This window comes from Pollachius pollachius (genome assembly GCF_949987615.1).
Source record: "Pollachius pollachius genome assembly, chromosome: 2".
Classification (NCBI taxonomy): domain Eukaryota; kingdom Metazoa; phylum Chordata; class Actinopteri; order Gadiformes; family Gadidae; genus Pollachius; species Pollachius pollachius.
Genome location: NC_136935.1, coordinates 36,753,876 through 36,766,015, shown reverse-complemented (window position 1 = coordinate 36,766,015; position 12,140 = coordinate 36,753,876). Strand labels below are relative to the sequence as shown.

Here is a 12,140-nt window from a genome sequence, read left to right as displayed (position 1 = left end):
GACACTGAAAAATCATTTATTGATATCGCTCTTAATCAGTTACAGCCTCAAATGCCCACGTTGTACAAATTGAATTACTGCCTTATAAATCTGGCAGCTCCAATGTTAACATGCAAATATCACAATATTTACGTTACGTTATGAGAAGTTAATGAGTGGAACATAAAAAATCAAAAGTCTTTGGTGGGAGGTATTCAGCACGTAAAGAAATGAAGCGCTACAAGATATGCAGAAACACATGTATATGTATGTACAATCTCACTGCATACGGTTCTCCATGTCAGACCTAAAGCAATTCTCTTCTTTAGCATCAGCGCTGACGGTAGGCTAACTCTTGCTGGTTGACTTCTCTGTATAGCTTTATTATTATTGCTAATAGTAGGGTAAGTCATTCAGGTTGACTTCCTTCTATGGTTGAGTGAGGACCTTCCAAGCCAAAGCTTTTCGTTTTCTGTGTATACATCAGGCTGCAGGGCAACAGTCTGACAGCCTACATGAAAATAAGCATAAATGGTCCGCCTGTAATAGAGTGCACTCTTCACCATCTGCAATCTTGCATATAACTTAGAAATAACAAAGATCCTTTATTTGTTCCTTTTTTGTAAAAGCATACACCTCCACAATTGCGGTTTCGGTCTCATCTGATGATGTTATTACTCGGAAGATTAACTTATTTTCTTTATTGACCCATCCAGCCATGTTAGATGGCATTTAAGTGCATTAGATCCAGCCCTCTTCTATAAAAACGGTGAAACTCATTATTTTGTGTATCTGTATGCAGTATTTCATTGAATTAAGACCACAATGGCACACTGTTCCTTATTGTTTTATCTTCTGCTATTTTATCTTAACTACTTCTCTTATTATTCTTCCTTTTTTTAACTTTATTCTTAATTAGCCTGTGCGTATCAAAGACGCAAACTCATTGCTCCCAATAAAGTAGTGGTGAGCCAAAAAGGAGACTAAACTGGCAGTTTACGGATCGATTATTTACACAGATAGACGTTAACAATTTTGAAAAATGTGTTTTGAATGTGTAAAAGAATAAAAAGATCTTTAAAAATGCACAGAGATGTTTAAAAATATATTTTTAAAATGTGTTAAAGAACAAAAATATCTTTAAAAACCAACTGAGGTGTTTGAAATGTTTAAAAATGTGTTTAAAATGTGTAAAAGAACAAAAATATCTTTAAAAACACAAAGATTTCTTAATTTAGGGGGGGTTGCAGCTGTTTATTTGTTCTCTGAGGGGGGGCTCACTCTCTCACACTTTGAAAACCACTGGTCTATACTCTATACTCCCAAAAGAAGCTTATTCAGCCACAGCGTTGCGTCTTTTACAGTTGACCACAGAGTACAGGACCTTCTGTCTTTGATCTGATTGGACAAGACAGTTCCTGGAGCTCTATTGGTTCTCTCTGTGCTGAAGGGGCGGAGCTATTGGTTAGAGCTCTATTACATACACAGGAACAGGAAGTGTCTGAGCAGGAGAGAGGAAGCAACCGTACATTTTGGTTTTTGGTTAATTTGTCAAACCTTGTGGTGACATCTGTGTGTTTTCACACAGCCTAGAATTGCCTGGGAAACAAAACTTGTTGGCCCCTGAAATCCGATTCTATCTGCCATATCATCTGATGACCATACGGGAGGAACATAGAATGACCTATACCATTATCTGGTGACCATAGGGGAGGAACATAGAATGACCTGTACCATTATCTGGTGACCACAGGTGAGGGGAGGAACATGACCTGTACCATGATGGTTCAGTCTTATACATCAGCTTTAGTTTGGGTCAACACAGGTCCCACACAGAGACTGGCCTGGTGAGACTTCTTCTAATGGGTGGATTAGTAAAATGATGGTTGAGTCAAAAGTCTGCATTCCTGTCCCTCACCTCCCCCTCCACCTCGCCAACCATCTCTGCTGCCTCCCCCAGGCCAGATGCTTCTCTGGAGGCCCTTGTTGTTCTGGTAAGAGAACAGAGATAAAGAAGAAACAGAAGTGAATGGAAAACGAGAAAGAGGAAGAGAGAGGCACAAGGAGAGAGAGGGCCCTATCTTGCACCCAGCGCATGTATCGTTGTTAGTTTGCACCCGGCGTAAAGCAGATTTTTTCCCCGCAGCAAACTCGCGCCCCTACACTTGCGCCCTGAGAGGCGTGTTGGCAAGAAGGAGAGGCGAGTTCCGGCACAAATGATACATGTGCTCTTTTAGTGATCAAAAAAGCAGTTGCGCCACTGACCAGAAAATACCTGGTCAAAATGCATTAGCGGATAGCGCAGTTAGTGTTGCTATTCTGACATGCCATGGCAGGTCGGAACTGCAATATAAGTTTTCACACACATAGGCTATACACAGCATAAACATGCAAACGATTAGCCTAATTGAAATATGATGATGTGAATTGTGGAAAAAAAATATTTCCATGAATGAACACTGTAGTAACATGCCATGCGTTGAAGGTTAATAATAATAACAATAATAAACTCAAAGTAAAGTATATCCCAGTCTTAAAATCTACCCAAAAACTAAATCTCGTTTTAGGGTAAATGATAACATTGGTTAAATTATTTGGGAAAGAACAGCTGATACAGCGGTAAGAAGTTTTACTTTTAAACCAATGCATCTGCAAACACCGTACAGCAAACACATATTTTCTTGACACAGACATCAGGTACAAGCCCATAACTTTTAGGATTGATTGGAAAGAGTATTTAACTCATCAATTGTAACTCATCAAACCTCTCCTCCTCCCGCACTCTCAGCACTGGCTCTCCCCAGGGCTGTGTGCTGAGCCCACTACTCTACTCCCTCTACACATCCGACTGCAGTCCCACCCACCCAGAGAACATCATTGTCAAATTCGCTGATGACAGAACGGTGGTGGGCCTTATAACAGGGGGAAACGAGCCTGAAACTTGGTGAGTGGTGTGCATCTAACAACCTGGCACTGAACATCACCAAGACCAAGGAACTCATCCTGGACTTCCGACGGAACAGAGCCGCCCCTGCCCCCCTGTACATCAACGGTGAAGGTGTGGAGCGAGTGCAGTCCTTCAAATTCCTCGGAGTCCACATCTCTGCTGATCTCTCCTGGTCTGTCAACAACTCAGCGCTGGTCAAGAAGGCCCAGCAGCGGCTACACTTTCTGAGGGTGCTCAGGAGGGAGCATCTAAACACACAGCTGCTGGTGACCTTCTACCGTTCCACCATCGAGAGCCTGCTGACCTACGCTGTGTCAGTGTGGCACTCCAGCTGCACGGAGGCCGACAGGAAGAGACTGCAGAGGGTGGCAAACGTCGCGCTAAAAATCATTAGCTGCCCTCTGCCTTCCTTAAGCACCATCTATGGCTCCTGCTGTCTCAGCAGGGCCAGAGGGATCCTGAAGGACACCAGCCACCCCGGCTACCATCTCTTCAACCTGTTGCCTTCTGGCAGGCGCTTCAGGTCCATATATGCCAGAACAAATAGGCTCAGGAACAGCTTCTTTCCCAAAGCTGTCACCATACTGAACTCAGATCTGCACTGATGTTTGTTGTCTGTTTGTGGTCTTTACTGTGTATTTAAGTTTTACTGTATTTAATTTTTTTTTTATTATTATATATTTATTTATTTTTATTATATATTACTTTTATATATTATTATATATTATATATTCGATAACTATGTCTGCACTTTTAAGGAGCTGCTCATTGCATTTCGTTGTACTTTGTATAATGACAATAGAGCTTTCTATCTATCTATTTGATCGTGAGAAAACATTGTTTTACCCATCTGTTTAAAAAAGGCAAACTAAACAGGTAACGCATAATACAGTCCATGGCAATGTATACGGTGGGACATATGCATATTATGAACACAAGTCGATAACGATAATGTATACAATACTGGTAACAAACGATGATTGTTAATGTATTGCCGCTTATCATTAAATAGACCCACAGCTGCGGCCACAGGATCAGATATTATATATGTGTTAAGTTCTCTTTGCCGAAATTTACATGACGACTCAGTGTTTCTGATGTTGTAGAATAAAACGCTATTCCTTGTTTGAATTAGGCCATATTATTTGGCCATAAACTGAGCCATTTGAAGTTTGAAATTCCTGTGGTCATCAATCTGTCTCAGCGGAGACTGTAAACGCACTGACAAAATATCAACTTGCCAAGTTCAAATGTGCTCATTGCTCTTAAAGGGGATGAAAGATGGAACTCTCATTGGTTTATTGCATGTTACGCCCAAAACACACCTACAGGTATTCAGACCAACCCATTTTAGATTTGTTTCGGGCACAAGAGCCATTTATCCACCGTTATAATAGCAACAGCGCAGAGATCTGCCCACAAAGCTCCTTGCGTTTCGCGTTTCATACTTGCATTTCAGACTGTTAAAATAGGGCCCAGAGAGAAAGAGAGAGTTAGCAAGACAGATAGCGAGCTAGGGAGGTGATAGAATATCTCACCTATGGAAGAGAAAAACAAGGAGTATTGTGGCCAATACTAGTATTGAAACCACAACGATTCTGACAATGAATGATGTCAGTGATGATGTCTCTGGAAAAAACAGATATGAATTCAGACACTGGCTGGGTTTAAATAGTTATGCTAATGCTAGGGCTAGGGTTGATCACTGGAGCTTCAAATGTATCAAGTATCATGATAAAGGAACATTGTGCAATTTGGAATGAGCAGGACAGCTGAGTTGCTTCAGCGTCATTAAAGTCAGCTGTTGATGATCTGACCAGTTACTTCCTTCAGACTTTGCAACCACTTTTGTTATGTTACGTGTCTTGTGTGGCCCTAGGTCAGGGAAATATTTAAATGTATGATGACGTAGTCGAAGAAGACATTCATTATATATAACTGTCCAGTTGGTTCCAATCTACAACCTCACCTCAAGCTGCTAGTATATTCTACACACACTCAACAATAACAATAAATCAATAAATAAACAATGAATCCCCAACCAAAATTGCATATTCCTCTGGGAACATCCCTAGAAACTAATGGTAGCACCGTCATTATTTACACTCTCACAAATGCCGGAAAATATATTTCGAGGTCGCACACATTTATTTTCGGAAGCATATGCCCTGCTCTATGAATATATAATACATTCAGTGGCAAAGTGTGTGGTGTGTGTGTTTTAAAACAATAATTACCTGTCACATGAATGTAAAAACAGGTGGAATTATGACGTCCAATGGCATTATGAGCTTGGCGGCAATAGTTTCCTCCCAGCTCAGATGTGATATTAGTGATGGTGTAGTTCTGTCCTGATCGTCCCACTGAGTCTTCATGTTCCTTGAACCAGGTGTAGTCAGCTGCTGGGTTGGCATCACTGCTGCAGCTCAGTGTTACTAGGCTGCCGTTGAATATTTCACCAGAGGGACTCACGGTCACTGAGGGGGTCTTTGGAGCGTCTGTTAGAAGTTAAAATAGTTAATTAAAACTCGACAGTTTGAGTGCATCCATAGTACATCTACATGTAGTTCTGTACCCTAAAAACTCCATTACATCTGGTAGCATGTCTGTATACTGTGGAGTTGACTTACACACTAAAGGAGAGTGGAGATGTTTGTATCCTTCAACAGCACATGCATAGTTGTCTTCAGAACTAATATTGCCTTTGTAGTACATTCCCTGTTCTACATACTGTCCATTCCTGAACCAGCTGTAGGTAAAACCACCAGCTAGGCTACACATACTGTGACATGTCATGTTTGCCCTGGTAGGATCAGTAGAGGAAGGAAACAACACCATCACCTGGTCTGAGAATGAAATACACAGTTAATAACAAAAATTAAGATTACACACAAAACATGCAAGAACACAGACAGAGACACACACACATACACACACACACACACACACACACACACACACACACACACACACATACTCAACAGAGTCACTCTGTCTCAAGTCTTTGATCCTCAGAGTACACATTCCATTACAGCTGAACAAGTTACATCGTATCTCTCCACAGCTGTATTCAACACGATCACGGTTCGCTACTTTAGTGAACCACAGTGTTGTGACGCTGTAATGGTTGTTATGAGGGAATTCATAGGTGCAGCTGATGTCCCCGTTGATTCTCTTAATGCGCAGACATTAGTCGATTTGTAAGTTACGGCATAGTTCTTACTACCCTTTAGCGCTGGAAAAAAATAAAGAAAAATATCTCATTGAGAATGAACAAGACACAGGCTCAACTGATGAAATGCATGATGACAAGATACACAAAGAGATGGAGGCTGTTGGGTGGAACTGGAAACTACAGATACATGCGGACCACTGAGCTGTGAGAGGAACGTTCCAGGACATCATGAAACCAACATTATACAGCTAGTGATACAGGTAGCAATATAGCTGACGATTGACAGCTATGAAAAAATAGTTATCAAGATAGTAAAAGAGCAAACATTTTTAAGATAGGAAACTATGTTGGCTTCTGACCTTCAGACTTGATGCTGTATACAAAAATAGACAAACTGAATTATATCAATGTTGTAAATAATTCAGGATCACCTAGCAACCAGGAAATGGCTTACAATATGTCTTGTATCCTGAAATAGAAATATATATTCTGTCAAATAATTCACGTTGTAATTTTATGATCTCAAAAAACGACATAACTATTACTACAAGAGGCTGTATGCAACTTGCATTGATGTGTTACCCACATCAAAGACTAATTACCTAACTTAAAATATATAAAGTTGACCTTTCTCTATTCTATGAGTCATCTTAACCAAACACAGTGTTCAAGAGATTGCTTTTTAGAAAAAAAAAAACACAATACTTATCTTAATAGGAGAAAACCACAATACTTATCTTAATAGGATTTGTAATCATCAATATATTAATTAAATTAGTTAAACAGTGAAATGAAAGTAAAAACAAAATACATGGTCTTATATTAAGACCAACAATATTCAACATATATTAAGCCAAACAAAAAAAAGAAAACTTTCAAACCTTTCTTTTCTTACCATAATTAGCAGCAGTATTAACAAGGAGGCCTGGCCTGGCCAGCATTGCAGGCCTGAAGCATTGAATCACCTTAAGACCACAATGTCACAAAGTTCCTTCTTGTTTGATCTTCTGCTATTTTACCTTTTTCTACTTCTCTTATTTTACTTCAATTTTTTTTAGAGCTTTCTATACTTACTTTATACTTAGACCTTTTTTCATAGTTAATTTACAAAACAGGATGAAATCTTATTTTCAGCTGCAACATACAACTGTTCTACAGTTGTATGTACAGTTCTACACAGCAAACTAGTTGGTTAAGCTGGCTAATGTTCGTTGGCATCATCTAAAAGTGAGGGTGAGGTGTACTGTGTGGTTAGGGATATGGTTGATATGGGAGTGGCCTGAGTAGACGAAATGTGTTCCTTTCCTAAGAGAACTACCGCACCCTGGTACTTCTCTCTAATCATGTGTATTATTTTAAACCAATTACCTAACTCTCATGGACAATTCTATAATTGTATGAATGTATTTTCTGAATATCTGTAGTGGGTATAATGCACCTTTGCAAATTACAGCAAAGAAATGGTCACAAAATGATTGTCTGTCTGTAGACACTGAAACACCCCCCCCCCCCCCCCCCCCCCCCCCCTATTATTATTGCCCCTCCAGAATGATGGAAGCTCCAACGTTAACATCTAAATATTTTTGTTTAATTTATCAAACCTTTTGCTAACCGGTGGTAAAATCAGTGTGTTTTGGGGCAGCCTAGGGTTGCCAGGGAAACAGAACATGTTTGTATCTGAAATCCCATTCTCCGCCATTATTTACATTTACATTTAGGGCATTTAGCAGACGCTTTTATCCAAAGCGACTTACAATAAGTGCATTTGTTACAATAAGTACATTTGTCATAAGAAGTGAAACAATATATCGCTGTCGGTACAGTAAAGATGTTCATAGAACCAAATGCAAGTATTACAATCGCTAGGCTAACCCATTCCCCGTGTAAAGCAATGATAGCAGCTACTGTAGATGCTACACAATTAAGTACCCTGAATAAGTGCAATGTACAAGTGCCAGGACGTACAACATTCAATGGTGGCTGTGCATTGGTTTCTATGCAGAGTCGAGGTGAACTCTGAACAGGTGAGTTTTGAGTCTTTTGCGGAAGCTGGTGAGCGACTCTGCTATCCTGACATCGGTAGGGAGCTCGTTCCACTACTGAGGTCCCAAAAAAGAGAAAAGTTGTGACTTCGCTGATCGACCTTTGCTTGCTCTTAGCGATGGCGGTACCAGACGTCCAGCTGAGGTAATTGAGCGGAGGGATCGAGCATGGGTGTGTGGCTTAACTAATGCTTGGAGGTAGGCAGGGGCAGTTCCATCGACTGCCTTGTATGCCAGTACCATCATCTTGAATCTGATGCGAGCTATTACAGGGAGCCAGTGGAGGTCTCGGAAGAGGGGGGTTACATTTGAGTCATTATCTGGTGACCATACGAAAATAGGATGACCTGTACCATTATCTGGTGATCATGGTGGATGGTAGGAACATGGCCTGATAGTTTAGTCTTATACATCAGCTTTAGATTGGGTCAACAGGTCCCACACAGAGACTGTCCTGGTAAGACTTCTTCTATTGGGTGGATTGGTAAAGGATAGTCTACTCAAAAGTCTTCATTCCTGTCCCCCTCCACCTCCTCCGAGAACAGAGGAGGTGCATAACAATAGTTATTCCAATGCTAGGGCTTACTTTTCTTGAAATTCAGAATCGACAAATGTACGTTCCAGAGAAGGTACATTTGTATAGATCTGGTTCAGAAAATGGACAGTATGTAGAGCAGGGACAGAATTTGAATGTGCTCCAGGAAAATACAGATATAAATTCAGACACTGGCTGAGTCTGTTTCAATAGTTATTCCAATGCTAGGGCTAGTCTTTATCACTGGAGCTTCGAGTGTATCAAGTATCATGATAAACCAACAATGTGCAATTTTGAATGAGCAGGACAGCTGAGTTGCTTCAGCGTTATTAAAGTCAGCTAATCAGATCATCAACAGCTGACTTTAATTCCTTCAGACTATGTATATGTACGATGACTTGGCCGAAGAATATCTCTAACACTGATTAATCCTCTGCCCCCCTCCAATTCAGCGGCCAATTTACTCAAATTTGTTCATAATGCTTCCGGAGAAAGTTAGTTTCCGAATTAAATGGCACAGATTTTTATTTTTTAGAGGTAGGTACGTATTGGACGATGATGCCTCGTCCTGACTGGATGCATCTGTCAACAGATGCAGTTGCTTTTGCAGTGTTTTCACTCATAGCACATAGTCTCCCCAAATCACTTTGTGAACGTTGCACTCTGCTGCAGAGGCAGGTGGCATTATGACCCTGACGCATTGGTGTCTAAGTGCTTGCTTTTACCTACTCACCTCTAGGTTTTTCAGTTTACTGCCGAGAAACAATGGCACCACCCGCCCCCCTTTTAGACCACGGTTTCCCGTAGTCTGAACACAAACAGAATAATCCTTCCTTTTCCTGATAGGAAAGACACATGATCTCACTTACTTTTCCCTTGAAATTTCTCTTGAAAAATCGACAAATGTACGTTCCAGAGGAAGTACATTTGTATAGACACAGTATGTGTTGGCTTTACCTACATCTGGTTCAGGAAATAGACAGTATGTAGAACAGGGACAGAATTTGAATGTGCTCCAGGAGTCTAAGTAACCACAAAATAAACAGTCCCTTTGACCGTTTCCCATCTTCTTCCATTGTAGCTCTGTCAAAAAGCCAACTCTTTTAATATCTACCAGTTTTGCACCAAAGTGCAGGACTGAAGTGAGCGTGCACCAAAACAGGAAAGAATATCTTAAAAAAAAAACGTCCAGAGAGGTTATCCACTGGCTCTTTCCGGATGATCCTAAAGGATTTCAAAAGAAAAAGATCCATGTGCTACTGAGTGTTGGAGATGATCCTGCAGCTTTATTACCCTCTCTGACACATGGATGGTTAGGAGAACCGCCAGCCTGACAGAACAGTGTACTGGTACTTCAAGACTCTGTTAGACCACCGGTGTGAGTCTTTTACTATTAAGAGTTTAGGAACCGTAAAATGAATGGTGGAGAGTCTAAACACAAATTAAATGTGATCCCAATAAAAATGTCACGCTAAATGATCGCAATCATAATTTTGGTCAATCGTGCAGCCCTGTCTCAAGGTCCCCTCTGCAAAATTGCTTACTTCTCATCTAGTTACTGGTGGTAGGCCTTTTATGAAATACTTGCTTTCATTAGGCCTATACAAACGTGTGATGTCATACAGATCCATAAAAGTCCAACAAAATAGTGTATGTGTAAGAAAAACTCTGAACAGTCCGGTCAAATTCAAGTTTGTCTTTATTATTTAATCAATAGCAAAGGATAGAATCATAGCAATAGAAAATTACATTCATGTGGAAAAATAGATATTGCTGCAGCAATTCCAATGCACTTGACAATCAATCGTCAGTTTATCGTTTCCCTGCATACACAGATCGTTAAAACGCACACAGGATGTGTCAGAACGACCTAATTTCTGTAGCTGCACTGAAGAGAACGGCATGTCTGTTCATGACGCCTGTTCAATAGAAGTACGGTGTATCACTTGACCCATGACATTGTTTTCATGTACAGTGATAAACTCCCCTAGGCAAATCTTGTTGACCCCAAGTGACACGCCCTTGCTATGGGAAGAAAATAAACGTTACTTCAATTCACCTCTCTTAGCTCTTGAAATCATATACATGCATGTATCCAGATGATTTATAAGAGTTACTAGTGATCAAGGCACTTCAAACGGAAGCAGGGATTTAAGAAAAATCCATAATAATTAAAATAATTTATATTGACAAAATAATCAAGGATTTTGCTTTCGATAAATAGAAACCGATAGAAACTAGAAATATAAATCGGAAGACAAACGTAAGGACACTTTTCATAATGATGTTGTGGGCCGTAAAACTGCACCCATTAGGCCCTCTACAAGTGCATTGTCCACATTTTATAACCTTAACAGACGGGAACCTCAAGTAAAGGACGGAATGTATCTTCAAAAACGTGAGGTCATGATAGTGAATATGATAGTGAACCTTCTCCAGAGCAGCATTAGCTAGGTTATGTTATAGGCCAATAGAAATGAAGGAAGCGGCTTGCAGTCTCATTCAGAATTCAGTTTCCAGTGGCAGGCTAGCAGCTAATGCTGGTTAGTGGTCCCCAAGGGGCCTTCAGTGGTGATTTGCAGAAGGAATGCGCCTACTCAACATTTAACATGTCTATACTCTAGGGCAGGGATGAAGGGATGTGTGTTTGCGTGATTCTGCATGCAAGCGCACACACACACATAGGACCAAGGGTGCACTAGCCAAGACTATAGATGTAAATGTCTGTGTTGATAGAAGCAGCAGCGGAATTTAACCTAGGTATCAGTCAGCCGCTGCCGTAGCCTACTACCAGGAATATAACACTACTGCTGAGACACAGCAAGTCCCTCAATATGCAATGCAATGCAAGGTTGGTTATATTTCTAACATTATTCTATCAACACAGACATTTACATCGACCGTCTGGCGTTATAGTAGATTTACTAGCCTAGCACAAGCAAACTCTTCAACTAGAAGGACTGAATGAAATGTGTTGAAAACTGTCTCCAATGATAAAGAACACAAAGGCTAACTTGGGAATCAGGCCCTGTGTCCAAAATTCCGAACTACCCCTTTAAGTTGCTTGAGGCAAAAATCCAACAACCACACTTTAAAAACCTCTCCTACTCTGGGGAAATCGAGGAGGATTCAAGGCATGTCAGATGGAACGTTTGTCCCCGAATGTCACAGGTCATCTCCAGGGGTCACGACATCTGGTCAACGACCATATCGTCAGGAGGAAGCTCTGGTAAATGGATACGCAAGGACGCCGTCATGGTGGAAGGCCACAAGGGAAATGCAGCAGATTATTTGTGCACAAAAAGGAAATAACGGTTAACGCAAACACAAAACAAATATGATAAATGATCATTTTATAAATTAGATATATTCATTTGGTTCACAGTTTCAATGTTACATTCTGAGGTTTCAAGACATTTAGCCATGTCTCTTTTTGTCACTTTTGCTTGATGGGTTGATCAA

General features: G+C 40.6%; 1 long non-coding RNA gene across 1 annotated transcript; it reads right to left on the bottom strand.

Moving 5' to 3' along the window:
• Positions 1 to 5,215, bottom strand: LOC307071630. Its single transcript, XR_013811631.1, has 3 exons — positions 5,164 to 5,215; positions 4,465 to 4,555; positions 1 to 1,970 (listed from the first exon to the last, which is right to left on the bottom strand). It is a non-coding gene; the product is annotated as an uncharacterized lncRNA (long non-coding RNA).
• Positions 5,216 to 12,140: the final 6,925 nt, after the last annotated feature.